We start from the raw sequence: 13,197 nt of genomic DNA, 5'->3' as shown, positions 1-13,197 counted from the left end.
GAAACCTGGACCCTGCAGCAAACTGTTCATCATTATGGGGCCCTTGGGAAGAGAGGTTACATATATATTTATTTTAAATGATTTACAAGCTTTTGATTCTAGCATTTAAGGTTCAACAAATTGCCATCCATATGAATGTAGTCAAGTCAGGAATTTTTGTAGGAAATGCTAGCATGGTGCACATGAGTTGGTGCCTCCTACTCATTACTGTACATTTACTCTAATTAGGATCAGGATTTTACTGGGCTCAGCAAATTATGGAGCAGTGGGGAGAGAATGGAGTTGAACCCCAGGGATTGACATTGTGCAAAAGGATCCCTTTTCCCTTGGCAAAGCCAAAACTTATGATGTTGACATCTTGACAACAGCGAGAGCTGCCCATGAGCACTGGGGATTGGGGAAGTATAAAGAGGCCCTGGCTGGTGCTGCTTTGCCAGAACAGCCACCCAGAGCCGTGCGGCACAGACTACCCAGGTGGGTGTACCTGATGACTGTGGGTTGGGGCTGCTTTTGGCTGTGGAAGGGAAACAGTTCAAGTCTGGTCAGGGGCAGGTGGTGAGAGATAAGAGTCTGGACTTCTCTGTCACTTGTGGAAGCACAAGTTAGCAGGACCAGGGAAAAGATGACTGATCATTTCCCAACTGCCATCCAGAAATACCTGCTTTTTTCTTGTCCACAGTAGGGCTAGGGGCATTGCAAAAGAGTGTGTTTGATGCACTATGCCCTAGGCTGCCCCTTCTTATACAGGTGATGAAGGTGTAGGTGACATCAGGAATCAAGGACATTTCAAACTGGGTGTGTGGAAGCACTTATTCTCTGCAGTCCCCCTCAGCATTTGTGCATTGTTCCCTTCTGGCAGTCAGAAGGTTTTACTTAAAATGTTCCTGATTTCTGAGGTCCTTTGTTCTTTTCAGGATAGGGTACTTTTAGCTCCTTTATTAACATGTTATTAATATTTATTCTGAATTTTTCCTTCTTGAACTCCAAAATATAACACAGTACATAATTACAGAGAATCGAAACAAAGCAACATAAAACAGAAATATAGGCATGGGGACACATCATAACACTGACAATTGCTTTTAGAAAATGGTTCTTTAATACATGCTAGGCACTGACATAAGCACTGCATACATCAGTTTATTTAATCCCCACAATGGACCCTTCTAGCACAAAGCACCATTCATATTTTAGAGATCAGAACACTGGGCCTCAAGCAGACCAAATAATATGCCCAACGTCACACAGACAGGAATTGGGAATTGGGAAAGCCAGAATTTGAACTACAGAGTGGATGATTACAAATTGTGTTCCTATGAACTCTGAACTTTTATACTGCTCAGATTTCATGATACTGCTCAAGAATCTGGAATACATGTACCTTTTCCCAGCGTTTTCAACAGAAAATCCCGACTTGACCAAATTCACACAGATGGCATTTCATTGATCCTTAAATGCTAGAAATAAGAGCTTGTAGGAGCTTTTCAAATATATATATAACCTCTCTTCCCATCAGCCCCACAGTAAATGTGTGTAGCTTTTCCAGCCCAGGTGTGATGCTCTTCAGGAAACAAACAACCAAAAAAACCCCTCAGGACAGGCAGTTCAATACAGAGATTTGGCAAGTACAAATTGAACATAATTTATGCCTCTTAAATAATGGTCCATGTCATTTTCTGGGTCGGCAGAAGTCTTGAAGCTCAATCTTTTATACATCAGAAGAGACACTAAAGTCCCTAGAGAATGTGTCATCCAAAGTAGATTGAAATCTCTAGGCCATTCAATTTCGACATCTTAAGAAAACATATCTCAAATTGGCTTGTAACTTCATTCTTTGATTAATGTAGTTATGCAACCATAATCCTCATTTAATAATTTATTCATAAATGATTTGGTGGGCATTTAATAACAGGCAGTATGTTGGGTAACTGAGACACTGGATAGAAAGTGTTCCCACTATTGATGGAGGAAGAAAAGAAGTAAACACTCAACACATGGAAAAGTGTATTGGACACCAGAATTCTAAGGTGATTTGTGACAGATGGGCAGAAGTTAGCTATATCAAGGGCAGTGGTTGGGCAAGAGATCAGTTTAGGGAGATTATGCACTATCTGTTGGCAAGATAAAGTGTCAGTCTTTCTCGTGTTTGGGAGTAGTTGAAAGTAATTAAAATTAAGTTTGATAGGAAAGAGAGGACACCAAAGTATAAAGGACAAATATATTTAAGGTTGACATGTGAAGCTATATATGGTTTGTAAGGAGCAAAGCAAAAGGAATAGATTGCTGCTTCAAAAGCTCTTTCTGATTTGAATATAGAAGAATAAACAGAAATAATGATACCACTTATAAAGTGCTTCTACAAATCACAATGTGAAATATTAGGGTGGTTTGACCTACAAGGTGGGGCATTTCTGATTGAGAAAATCACTAAGATCAAAAGATAGAATCAGTAAGCTGTGTGTCCTTTAGTTAGCGTCCCTAGACCCAGAGTCTGAGACATGGACTCTTTTTCATATGTTGTTGGAGGAGTGTTGTTTTGAATGAAACCCTTCGGGTTTCTCCATCAAGTTAGTTGGTAGCTACTGTCCCCAGCAGCTACCAGAGGCGCTGAGACAAGAGGGGGGGGCATCCACCTGCAGGGGTAACTTAAGGCATCCATGGTGTCAGGAATCATCACAACCACAGCTTAAATGACAAAACCACAATGTGAGATTTTAAGAGGCTCCCGGAGGTAATTGCAGACCCTGAGATATTAAATGTCATACTTGGAGGGCACACACACTGAGATCAGTGACAGTAGGCAGAGAGAGAGAGAATAAAAGACCCGAGGCCAATGCTTTCATTGAATCCAAGGCATTATCTAAGTAGGTTTCCCTTGGGGAGTTTTAGTTGGTAGGTTTAAAGCAAGCAGGCACAAGTTCCAGGATGTCACACAGTGACTAAGAGGGGGTCACGGTGGCACATCTGCACAGTCCAGGAGAAGTGTGAGGTTCAGTAGGACCAGTCAAACTAGCTGCATTTACCTGTCCCATCATGATGTGATCACCAGAGAGGAGTTGTATAAGGCAGATATCTGGATTGTATCAACCACATTGTGGAACTGTGTGGGGCTGGGAAGTGTGAACTGGAAACTGTGTCAAGAGTGACTGAGCCCTGCTTTTGGTATGCAAAGTTCAACTTATATTTAAAATGGATGCTGAAACAACATAAAATTAAAGCATTCACTATAAGCGTTCTTACGTGAGAGAGTAAGGACAGAATAGTCAGGAGAAAAAAATATCAGCTTAAATCCGATTCAGTTCATATGGAAGACTGGGAACACAAATTTTATCAAGGAGTTAGTCCCACCTTGAGGCAAAGGGGATGGAGTTTCCTATTCCCCTACCTCTCTGTGTTAGATGTTGGCCAAGGTTTACTGACAGGGTTGGGGGAGTGGGGTAAGCCATATGGGTTTCCCTGTGAAACTACTTTCCTTTGATCAAGTGCAATTATTTGGATAAGCTATGATTATTTATCAGCCCAATACCCATTTGTGGATGAGTGTGTATAGGCTTGTAAAGAGGATCTGGGTGGTGAAAGGGAAGGAGTCATCTAAGATGATAGCCAGGATCATGGCTGGAAATTGACTGAGTGATGATGACTTTTGCTTAACTATTGTCTGAGAAGAAACTCATTGTGTAAATTTTAGGCAGGAAGGATACACAGAAGGAAATCTTGGACAGGCAGGTGGATATCTTAACATTTATGTTTAAAGTATAGTTGTCATCTCTTTGTCAATTGAAGCAAGAAAAAAAAAAAGACAGCAAAGAATCAGATTAGAGTCCTGCTGGGATAGTGCTGTGTATATTTACATATTTCAGAACTGAAACTGTTCTTTCCACTACAGTGAACACAGAGAAGAGCCACAGATCTGAAATATGTCATCTTTACGTATTTATGCTTCTCAAAAGGGTTTTCTCAGTTTTGTCTATGATGGCAGAAGATGATTGGGAGTAACCTTATCAGGGGAACAATCCTTCTTTCTCTTACTGGACCTGGCATTGGAGGGAATTTCTTTTTGTTGGTGAAGCATGTGCACATTTTTGTCATGAGTCCTAAGAAAAAGCCCATAGATCTTATTCTCATCCACCTTGCTTTTGCTAATGCAATGACACTTTGTGCTAGAGCAATCTCTGATGTAATATCAGCTCTTCATTTCAGTAACATCCTGGGTAATTTTGGTTGTAAAGCTACAATTTATCTGGGGAGGGTGGCTCGGGGCCTTTCCATCTGCACCACCTGTCTCCTCAGCGTGGTCCAGGCCAGCACCATCAGTCCCAGGATCACCTTCTGGAGAAAGCTCAAACCATGGACTGCATGGCAAGTTCTTCCCTGTCTCCTCTTCTTTTGGATCTTTAATTTTTTCATAAGCTCTAACTTGCTGCATTATATCACAACTGTCAATAGCGTGAACAGGTCTGAAAGTGGACCATATATTGGTTACTGTTATATGTCACCATCTAAGCAAGTAGTTAGGTGGCTTTTTCTAAGTCTCATGGCTCTTCGGGATATCATCTTTCAGAGTTTCATGGGCTGGAGCAGTGGGTATATGGCTCTTCATCTGTATAACCATCATAAACGTGTCTTCTACCTTCAGAGTTTTAGGTTTGTAAAAAAATCTAGCCCAGAGATCAGAGCTACTCAAAGTACTTTAATTCTCATGACCTGTTTCCTTTTCTTTTATTGGGCAGATTTTATTTTCTCCTTCTACATTGGTTCCACCTTGACAAATGATTTTGCAATTTTAAATATTACTTTATTTCTAGAGCTCAGTTATGCCAGTCTCAGCCCCTTCATGCTGATCGGCAGGGATTCTACCTGGTTAACTGTTGGCACATTCACTGAGAAGTTGAGAAAACTATTTTCTACATTAACTCTTCCAATAACTAAAGGTATATGATTTTATGATATATTTTCCCAGCAAAAATATTCCTCAGCATAAGTTAGCAGTGTGTTAGAAGGGTAATGTGGTATTCCAGGTTCTCTAAGAAGCAAACAGCAAGATAAAATTAAATGTTATTAGGTCAAATGCCTGTGAGAGAAAATGAAGGCTGAGAGGACCATCAGACCACCATGCAAATGTGATCTTAAATGAAAAATACAAGGAAGAAGTTTGGGTGAAAGCATCTTAGGCCACCTTGCAGTCTGAGTTAAGAAAGAAGTCCTGGAGCTAAATTCAGTCATCAGAGGAGTGCTAGGTCTTCCAGGATCTTTGGGTATACTAGCATGCCTGATGCACTCGGTTATTAGCTAAAAGCAGTTCATGGGAAGCTTGAATTCAGCACAAACACAGCAAAGCATTTAAGTATACAACAGCTGGGGTTTCTGGCCAAGGAGTTTTATCGAATTTGTGGACTACAAGGAGTATTCTCTTGGTTGTGAAAAATGGGATTACATTTTTTGTGTAAAAAGAAGTTTATTACTAGGAAGTCAATCAAGTTGAGGGGCTGCAAGAAAGCTCGAAAGACAAGTTTTTTCAAGGCTTTGTTTCCACCAATGCTCTGGTATGTCATTTGTCTTCATGCTTGTACAGTTATTGATCCATCTCCCTTATCAATAGGGAGGAAAAGAAGACAGCAACAGGCAGGAAGAAGAAACATTTGTATTAGGAAAGTATACCTGTTGTAAATTTCCACCAAATATTTGTCCATATTTTTATTGGCAGAAGTTATTACTTGGTCTCTCATCATTGCTAGGGTGCTGGAGAAATGTGTTTCCAGTTCCCGCAGGTTAAATTTTACAAGACTGACAAAAGCCTGCCTCTTTGACTGAGAAAAAGATGTTCTCCTTTCCATCTGTGGTTAAAATTCTTCTGTATTCTTCTCACTGGCTACTGAAAGGCATTTTTATTTTCTCCAGGACTCACAGTGAGTTCCACATTTCCACCCTAATCTTCTTTCTCCTGCAGTCACTCTTTTCTGTTGCTATTGAAAACAACATTCCATTGTGAGCATATACCAAAAAAAAAAAAAAAAAAAAAAAAAAAAAAAAAAAAAAGAAAACAACAAGACCCAAACAGAAACCCTCTTTCCTCAACTCCTCTGACACTCTTAAGTCCTCAACCAAGAAGATGTTTACAACCTGATTGTCATTGTTTACTGTTAAATGCTACTTTGGAAGAATGCAGATAGGCTATCCCAAATGTAAAATGGAGAAAAGTAATTTTAATTAGCTAACAGCATCTGCTACATTCAGATTTATACTCATCAAATTGTTTCTAGGAGATATATTTCACCCATTGTGTTCATAGGAATATGAGGATTGTCTCAATCTATAAATTATATCTCTTTTTCTCTTTATATCAGATTTTTGACATATGCTTCCAAATAATTTCCCTTGCTTATTATTTTTAGTCAAAATAAAATATTCAAGATATTTTAGAATTCAAATAAAACAATACAGATCTTTTAAAATTAAACATTTAGAATTTTAGAATTCAAATTTGAGAAATGTTAGGATTCAAATAAAACAATAAATACATGTTACAACTAACATCAAATCACTGTAACTTCATTACTTTATACCATAATTAATGGAAATAGAAATGCACTGTTTAGAAAGTCTTTATTAAGGTTTTAAAATTATGTACAGGTTGTTTCTTTGTGAATTCAAAACAATAAAAAATTTTATAATTAAAAACCAAGTTTTATGTTTCATGACTTTACACCATAATTAAAACAAAAAGAAATTTACTGTTTAGAAATTATATATGTATAGTTTGTTTTAGAATTCAAAACAATAAAGAAATTTTAAGACTGAAAAGCAAGTTTTTAATTTCATGACTTAATGTTATAATTAATGCAAATGATATAAATTGATGGTTTTAGTCATTTCCTAGTTATTCAATTCAATTCAATTCAATAAAATTTCATATTGTTTCTTATTAGACTTATTTTAAAATATTTTAATAACATTGGTTTAAATAGTGGAACCATAAACACAATTTGAAAACCATTGGCCTAAAGTATGACTAGTGTTTTTCATCTTATAAAAGATAGACCACTACAGACGCTGTTGATTATCTGAATGCTGATAAGTCAACAGTGGAAAATATGTCATGGAGTCAATGAAGACTTGAACAGATGGCCCCAATCTTTCTGGGAAGAAACTGAGCATCAGGGAGCACTGGACAATGCAAAAGAAAGAAAAAGAAGGAAAAGACAAGATAAATGAGGGGAAGAGAGGAATGGAGAGGAGAGGAGAGGAGCGGAGAGGTGAGAAGATACGAGAAGAGAAACAAAGTGAAGAAAGGAAGGGAAGACAAGAAAGAAAGAAAGGAAGAAAAGAAAAGCAAAGGAAGAAAAATAAAGAAAAGAAAAGAAAAGAAAAAGAAAATCCCATGAGGACTTGAACCCAACACCTCTCCCTCAACAGATAAACAGGTTGAACAAGAAAGCTACAAGTCTACTCACTGTCTTTAATATTAATTTATTTTACATATATAATACAGAAAGCATTTAATAGCATTAATTATATTTGCAGTTAGTGAGAGATTACATTGACCTTTAAGAAAGAAACATTCCTTACTGGCCCAAACAAGACAGAGTTACCTGATACAATGGACTACCAACACATAGGCAGAGGGAACAACTGTCTCTTATAGAAACTGCTAGTAACAAACATATTGTCCCTCTTTTAATTTGCTATTTTTTTTCCTTTCTCCCAGTCTTTCTTATATCCACAACTACTTACAAAAAAAAAAAAAAGAAAAAAGAAAAAAAGTTGTTCTGAGCTCTGGTACTCAAGATAACCCAGCTCAATTCTGATTAAGCTCATATGTCAGTTTGCTAGCATTGTGTTAGTAGGAAATGATGGTATTGGCTTCCCAGAGATGGGGTTTGAGAAAGGAAATCACATGACCACATTGTATAACAAAATAGAAAAATCATAAAAAAGGAATAAATCAAAAATATGGTAGCCCTGAGATAGCTGTATCACATCAGGTTAAAGCAATGAATTATGACCCATTGAGGAAGAGGGGTAATGTTGGGCAGGCAAGTGTGGATGTGGGGATTCCTCTCAGAGGAAAAGCAAAGTGTCTGTTTAAGTGTGAAACACTGATTTAGGCTAGAACTAATTTAAGAAACAAGCCTGGAAAATGGGAGATGATGATGTAAAACGGTTTGAGATCCATATTAAAGGGACTGAAGATCCTATGAAGAACTTTGAGCAAAGTAGTTTAATATTCCCAAACTGAAGGTTTAGAAATTCCTTACTGTGGATTTTCAGGAAGTGTGGAAGGTGATGAGACCAGTGAAGGAGAGACCAGTTAGGAAGCTATTGAAACAAAGAAACCCTGGGTCACGTTTTTCCCTTCAGCTTCTGCTGACAGGAGGACAAATAGGCAGGTGTGTCCCAGGTCTCAGCACAGGGTCTGATCCAGAAATCCTCCACAATGTGTCAAACAAATGAATAAAAGGAAGGAGACAGATGCAAGGGATAGTGCAGCAAAAAGTTACGAGATATGGACATTTTAGGGAGGAGCAGAGTCAGAAAAACTCGGCAGTTTTGAAGCCAAGTAGTAGACAGTTAACATTTTCTCACTTGATGTATGTTGAAAGGCTAAAAGAACCCACAAACATGTAACAATTTATGGAATGAATGGGTGACCAGATGTGGAGAGGAACTAATGGAGGAATCTTGAGCTAAAATGAAGAAAGTACACATTTTGCAGTCAGGAAATTATCTGGTTTCCAGTTCTGGCTTGGTCCTTTAGCCCAATGTAGCTTTAGGGAAGTATTTTCCTCTTCTGCACTCTAGATTCATAACAAAGTGCATCTAATCACATATAGATTTGTGCAAAAGTTCACTGGGTGATTTGGGTGATTTTCTGGGTTAATTGACTTTAATCAAAGAAAAATTGAACTTCTCATATCTTAATGACAGAGAATAATTGTGGAGCTTGGAACAAGGTGCCCAGAGATGTTAGACACCTTCCCACCCATATAAACCAGGATGCAGGAGCACTATCTTTCTTGATTATAATATTTCAAAACATGGTTCCAGCACCCTGTGAAAAAAATTCCTGCCCTGTAAAACTGGCAAGAGGATTATTCAGCTTTTGGAGTGATGTACATATACCTCAAAGGGGCTAGAAAAATTTAAAAATTATACATTTTCTAAAGAACATTCCTTAAAAGGGAGAGCCCTTGTTTTGCACCAGGAGAAATTAGGGATTTTTATTTTTCCGTTTGTCTTTACCACTGTAAGTGTCATTAGCTAATTTAACATATTTGTGCTTGGATTTTCCAAATCAAAATTGGGAATGAAAATACCACTTATCTCAAAAATCTATCATTCATTTATTGAGCAAGTGTTTTTAGCATCTATTGTGTACCAGATGCACCTCTATGTAATGAAGATACCATCACACAGAAAATGGAGGACCAGATATCAAAAACCTTCCTCCCTGCCCAGATCTGTGCTGTTCTCAGTTCTTGAACAATAATACTGTTCTTGCCTCTATTCTAAGTTCTGTGCTCCCATTTATTTATATCTCTTTGCAGTTGGGATGGAAAAGGCCCTTCCTAGAGGCAAAATCAAAAATAGATAGAAGGATCATTCTTGAATGTAGAAAATCATACAAATGTCATTGATGTTTTACAAGGTAGGATTGGTCTATCAAAGAAGGGAGGGGGGTTCTTTTGCTTTTCAGTTCCATTTCTGGTTTAACAGACAAGAAATGAAACAACCACTTATGGCAAAAATTTCAAAACACCAATATGCATAGTTAGAGCAAGGTTACTCTCATCCTGTTGCATCAGATCCAGGGTTGGGATGTGCTCAGAAAGTGGAGTCTCCAGGGCTTGTCATCATTTACTATGACCCTGTGTATAAAGAAGGCCTCAAGACAGAAAGAGAAGTGACTTATTGTTTCAGAAGCTGGTCCCTATTCTGATTCAGAGATCTAGAACCTTGGTAACGTGAAAAGAGGACAAGAAAAATGAAAATCCCTAAATTCAAAGACTTGGTGGCTGTTAACTTTCTCACTATACATTTTCTATTAAAATAATTAAACCCTAATTAAGACTGAGATAACTTCTGAGCCAAACAAAAGTTGTAATTGTGGAGGGAGAGGGAAAGGTGTACTTCAGGGACTGAGATTCTGCAGAGGGTTTTCGTCTCCCTGACAGAACGACAATTTTGAAACCTCAAGTCCTGGTGACAGTTTATACTAGCCAAGAGCTCTACAAACCCAGAAGGTACAAGTATTGCTTGTTGATCTTCACCTTGCCAGAAGGACTAACCCAGAGATTGACTGTATCAAGGTGCGTAAACCTGAAAAATCTTTTATTTACTCTGATGGGCTGTTTAAAATTTCCCAGAAAAGTAGAAATTTGACTTCTCTCTTTGACTAAGCAAGAGAATTTATGAAGGAGTCTGTAAGCCTGAGACTGTGACTCTTCTGATCTTTAAAAAGTTTGTACCTGGGGCCAGAAAGATGAAGGGGACCAGTTCTAATAGCCATGACTCTAGAAGTGCTTGAACATTTTTGTCCTTGTGTTCAGGATCTGGTTCCATAAGAGAGCTTTGGGGTGGGTTTTATAGAAGGTCTTCTCTTTTGTTTCATCCAGAAATTAAAAAGATATAGAAGCCTTTTCAGGTTTCTAGGAAAAATCATATCTTCAGGCTCCATTTTAACCTGAATTATGACTGTTAGTATTATTCAATTTCATAAAATTCTTTCACCTCAGTTTTGGTGCATTTCGGTTTCCAATATGGGCCACAGTTTTTTCTTTATCTTGCTTATTCCCCAAGTGCATTTTTGTTTAATTTGAATATTTTCTTTCTGCATTCATTCTTCAAGGCCACCCATCCTGACATGTAATGTTATATATATATATCATGCGTGCAAGTCAACTTCATCCATTATATGCCAGTTTGAGTGAGCACTTTTAACAACAATTATGACTAGAAAATACAGTTAATCTTTTGAGAAATTTCTACCAGGTATTTGCTAGGCTGTGAGATAGTATAATCTGAGACACATGTTAATTTTCCCATAGTCTTATATAGTAGACAGCAGTACTCACTTTTTAGTTGAGAAAACTGAGGCTGAAATATATACACTTATTTACTTTCCTAAAACATTGGGTGTTAGAGCCAAAAGGGCATTGCAAATTTGTCTAAATGCAAAGTGTGTCTTTTAAAATTGTTTCCAAAAATAATATGATAGAGTAGTCACCCCTCCCTCCTCTGACATTTTTCATCTCAGTCAGTCAAAAAGAAAAAAAAGTGATTTATTAGGTGAGACAGAAGATAATCTCAAATCTATTCAGAGGTTTGGAATATGGGGAAAATGAAGTGAGAGACAGAAAAATGGGAAATCCCACATGGAAATGAAAAACAACCAGAAAAGTCTTGCTTAAGGATGTCTGGCTATTGAGATGTATTGAAGACAGTCACTTTTAGCAGATTCCAGATCTCCAGACTAAATATTTAATTAATTTTTATTCCAGATCTATTAGTCAATGCTGTTGCTCAGGCTCCTAAGATCTATAGTATATTTCACTCTGTGCTAGGCATTTCAGATCATTTCATGCTTTGTTTAACCCCTTCCTGAAGGCCTCAGTCTCCCTCTTTGTCAAGCAAGGAAACAGAGCCTGTCAGAAAATAACAAATTTTCCCCAAATCTTAGGCTACCTGGTATCAAACAAGTCAACGTTCATGTAGTTCATGTTGCCTAAGGCCTTGAAGACAAGGGTATATCAAAAGTATACCCTAATGATTGGTTGAAAGTGGAGGGGAATAAGGCTTGCAGAAAGGCATTCCAAATATAGAGAACATATGCAAATTCTGGGGATCAGATAAAAATCCTTATTTGTTTGGGAAAATTATCAGTAAGTTGATACAAATTTCTAGGTGACAAATGAGATTGAAGAGGTTAATGATAAATGAGTAAAATCCGGTAGCCGTAGCTGTGGAACCACAAATAGTCCCCCTTCAAAAAAGGGGGTTTCTCTCATATGTCCGCCTGGCTGTGGCCCTCTTGGGAACTTAGGCGAGTCTTGGCGAAGGTGTACCCGTATAAACCCGGGCCTGGGCGCTCCCTTTAGGGCAGTGAATCGCCATTATGTGGTACGCCGCGGCCGCCGCCGAACCGCAGTTTCTGTAGAAAATGTTTCCTGACAGCAATGAGAGAAAGTGGAATACACTGTCCCTTGTGTCGTGGAAATGTGACTAGAAGAGAGAGAGCATGTCCTGAACGGGCCTTAGACCTTGAAGATATCATGAGAAAGTTTTCTGGTAGCTGCAGATGCTGTGCAAAACAGATTAAATTCTATCGCATGAGACATCATTACAAATCTTGTAAGAAGTATCAGGATGAATATGGCGTTTCTTCTATCATTCCAAACTTTCAGATCTCTCAAGATTCGGTAGGGAACAGTAATAGAAGTGAAACATCCACATCTGATAACACAGAAAGTTACCAAGAGAATACAAGTTCTGGGCATCCCACCTTTAAGTGTCCCCTGTGTCAAGAATCAAATTTTACCAGACAGCGTTTACTGGATCACTGTAACAGTAATCACCTATTTCAGATAGTTCCTGTGACATGTCCTATTTGTGTGTCTCTTCCTTGGGGAGATCCTAGCCAGATTACTAGAAATTTTGTCATCTAAATCAAAGACATCGGTTTGATTATGGAGAATTCGTGAATCTTCAACTAGATGAGGAAACCCAGTATCAAACTGCTGTTGAAGAATCTTTTCAAGTAAACATCTGAAGGCTGTTATACATCTCCACATCTTTGTACCTGCAAGTGCCATCTTTAAGGGGAAAACTACATGAAGTCACTGTTTCAATAACTTGATGTGTATATTAATAAAAGTAATTCAGTCTATTGTTTTAGTTTTTTGATTGAAAAATAAAGGTAGGCCATCTAAAAACTTCATCGTCTTGATAAGTTAAAAATGAAAGTTATGACATTAGCTTTAAAAGCAAAAATGGATTATATTTCACTAATGTAATGGTGAAAAGGGAAACCCTGTTGTACTTTTTCTTTTTTTATATTACATATTCTTGAATTTTTCATTATGTTGCTTTTGAAATTTGGTACATTTCCTCTCATTTACTTTATTGTACACAGATAACACACAGTAGCAAATTCTGAAAGATGTGATTGATATAAACCTAACAAATCTGAGCCAGTTGTCA

General features: G+C 37.8%; 1 pseudogene; it reads left to right on the top strand.

Annotated features, from left to right (window-relative positions):
- Window positions 1-12,148: 12,148 nt before the first annotated feature.
- LOC105858674 (E3 ubiquitin-protein ligase RNF138 pseudogene) lies at window positions 12,149-12,884 on the top strand (annotated as a pseudogene).
- Window positions 12,885-13,197: the final 313 nt, after the last annotated feature.

This window comes from Microcebus murinus, chromosome 15 (genome assembly GCF_040939455.1).
Source record: "Microcebus murinus isolate Inina chromosome 15, M.murinus_Inina_mat1.0, whole genome shotgun sequence".
Taxonomy (NCBI): Eukaryota; Metazoa; Chordata; class Mammalia; order Primates; family Cheirogaleidae; genus Microcebus; species Microcebus murinus.
This window is presented reverse-complemented; position numbering and strand designations above follow the sequence as displayed.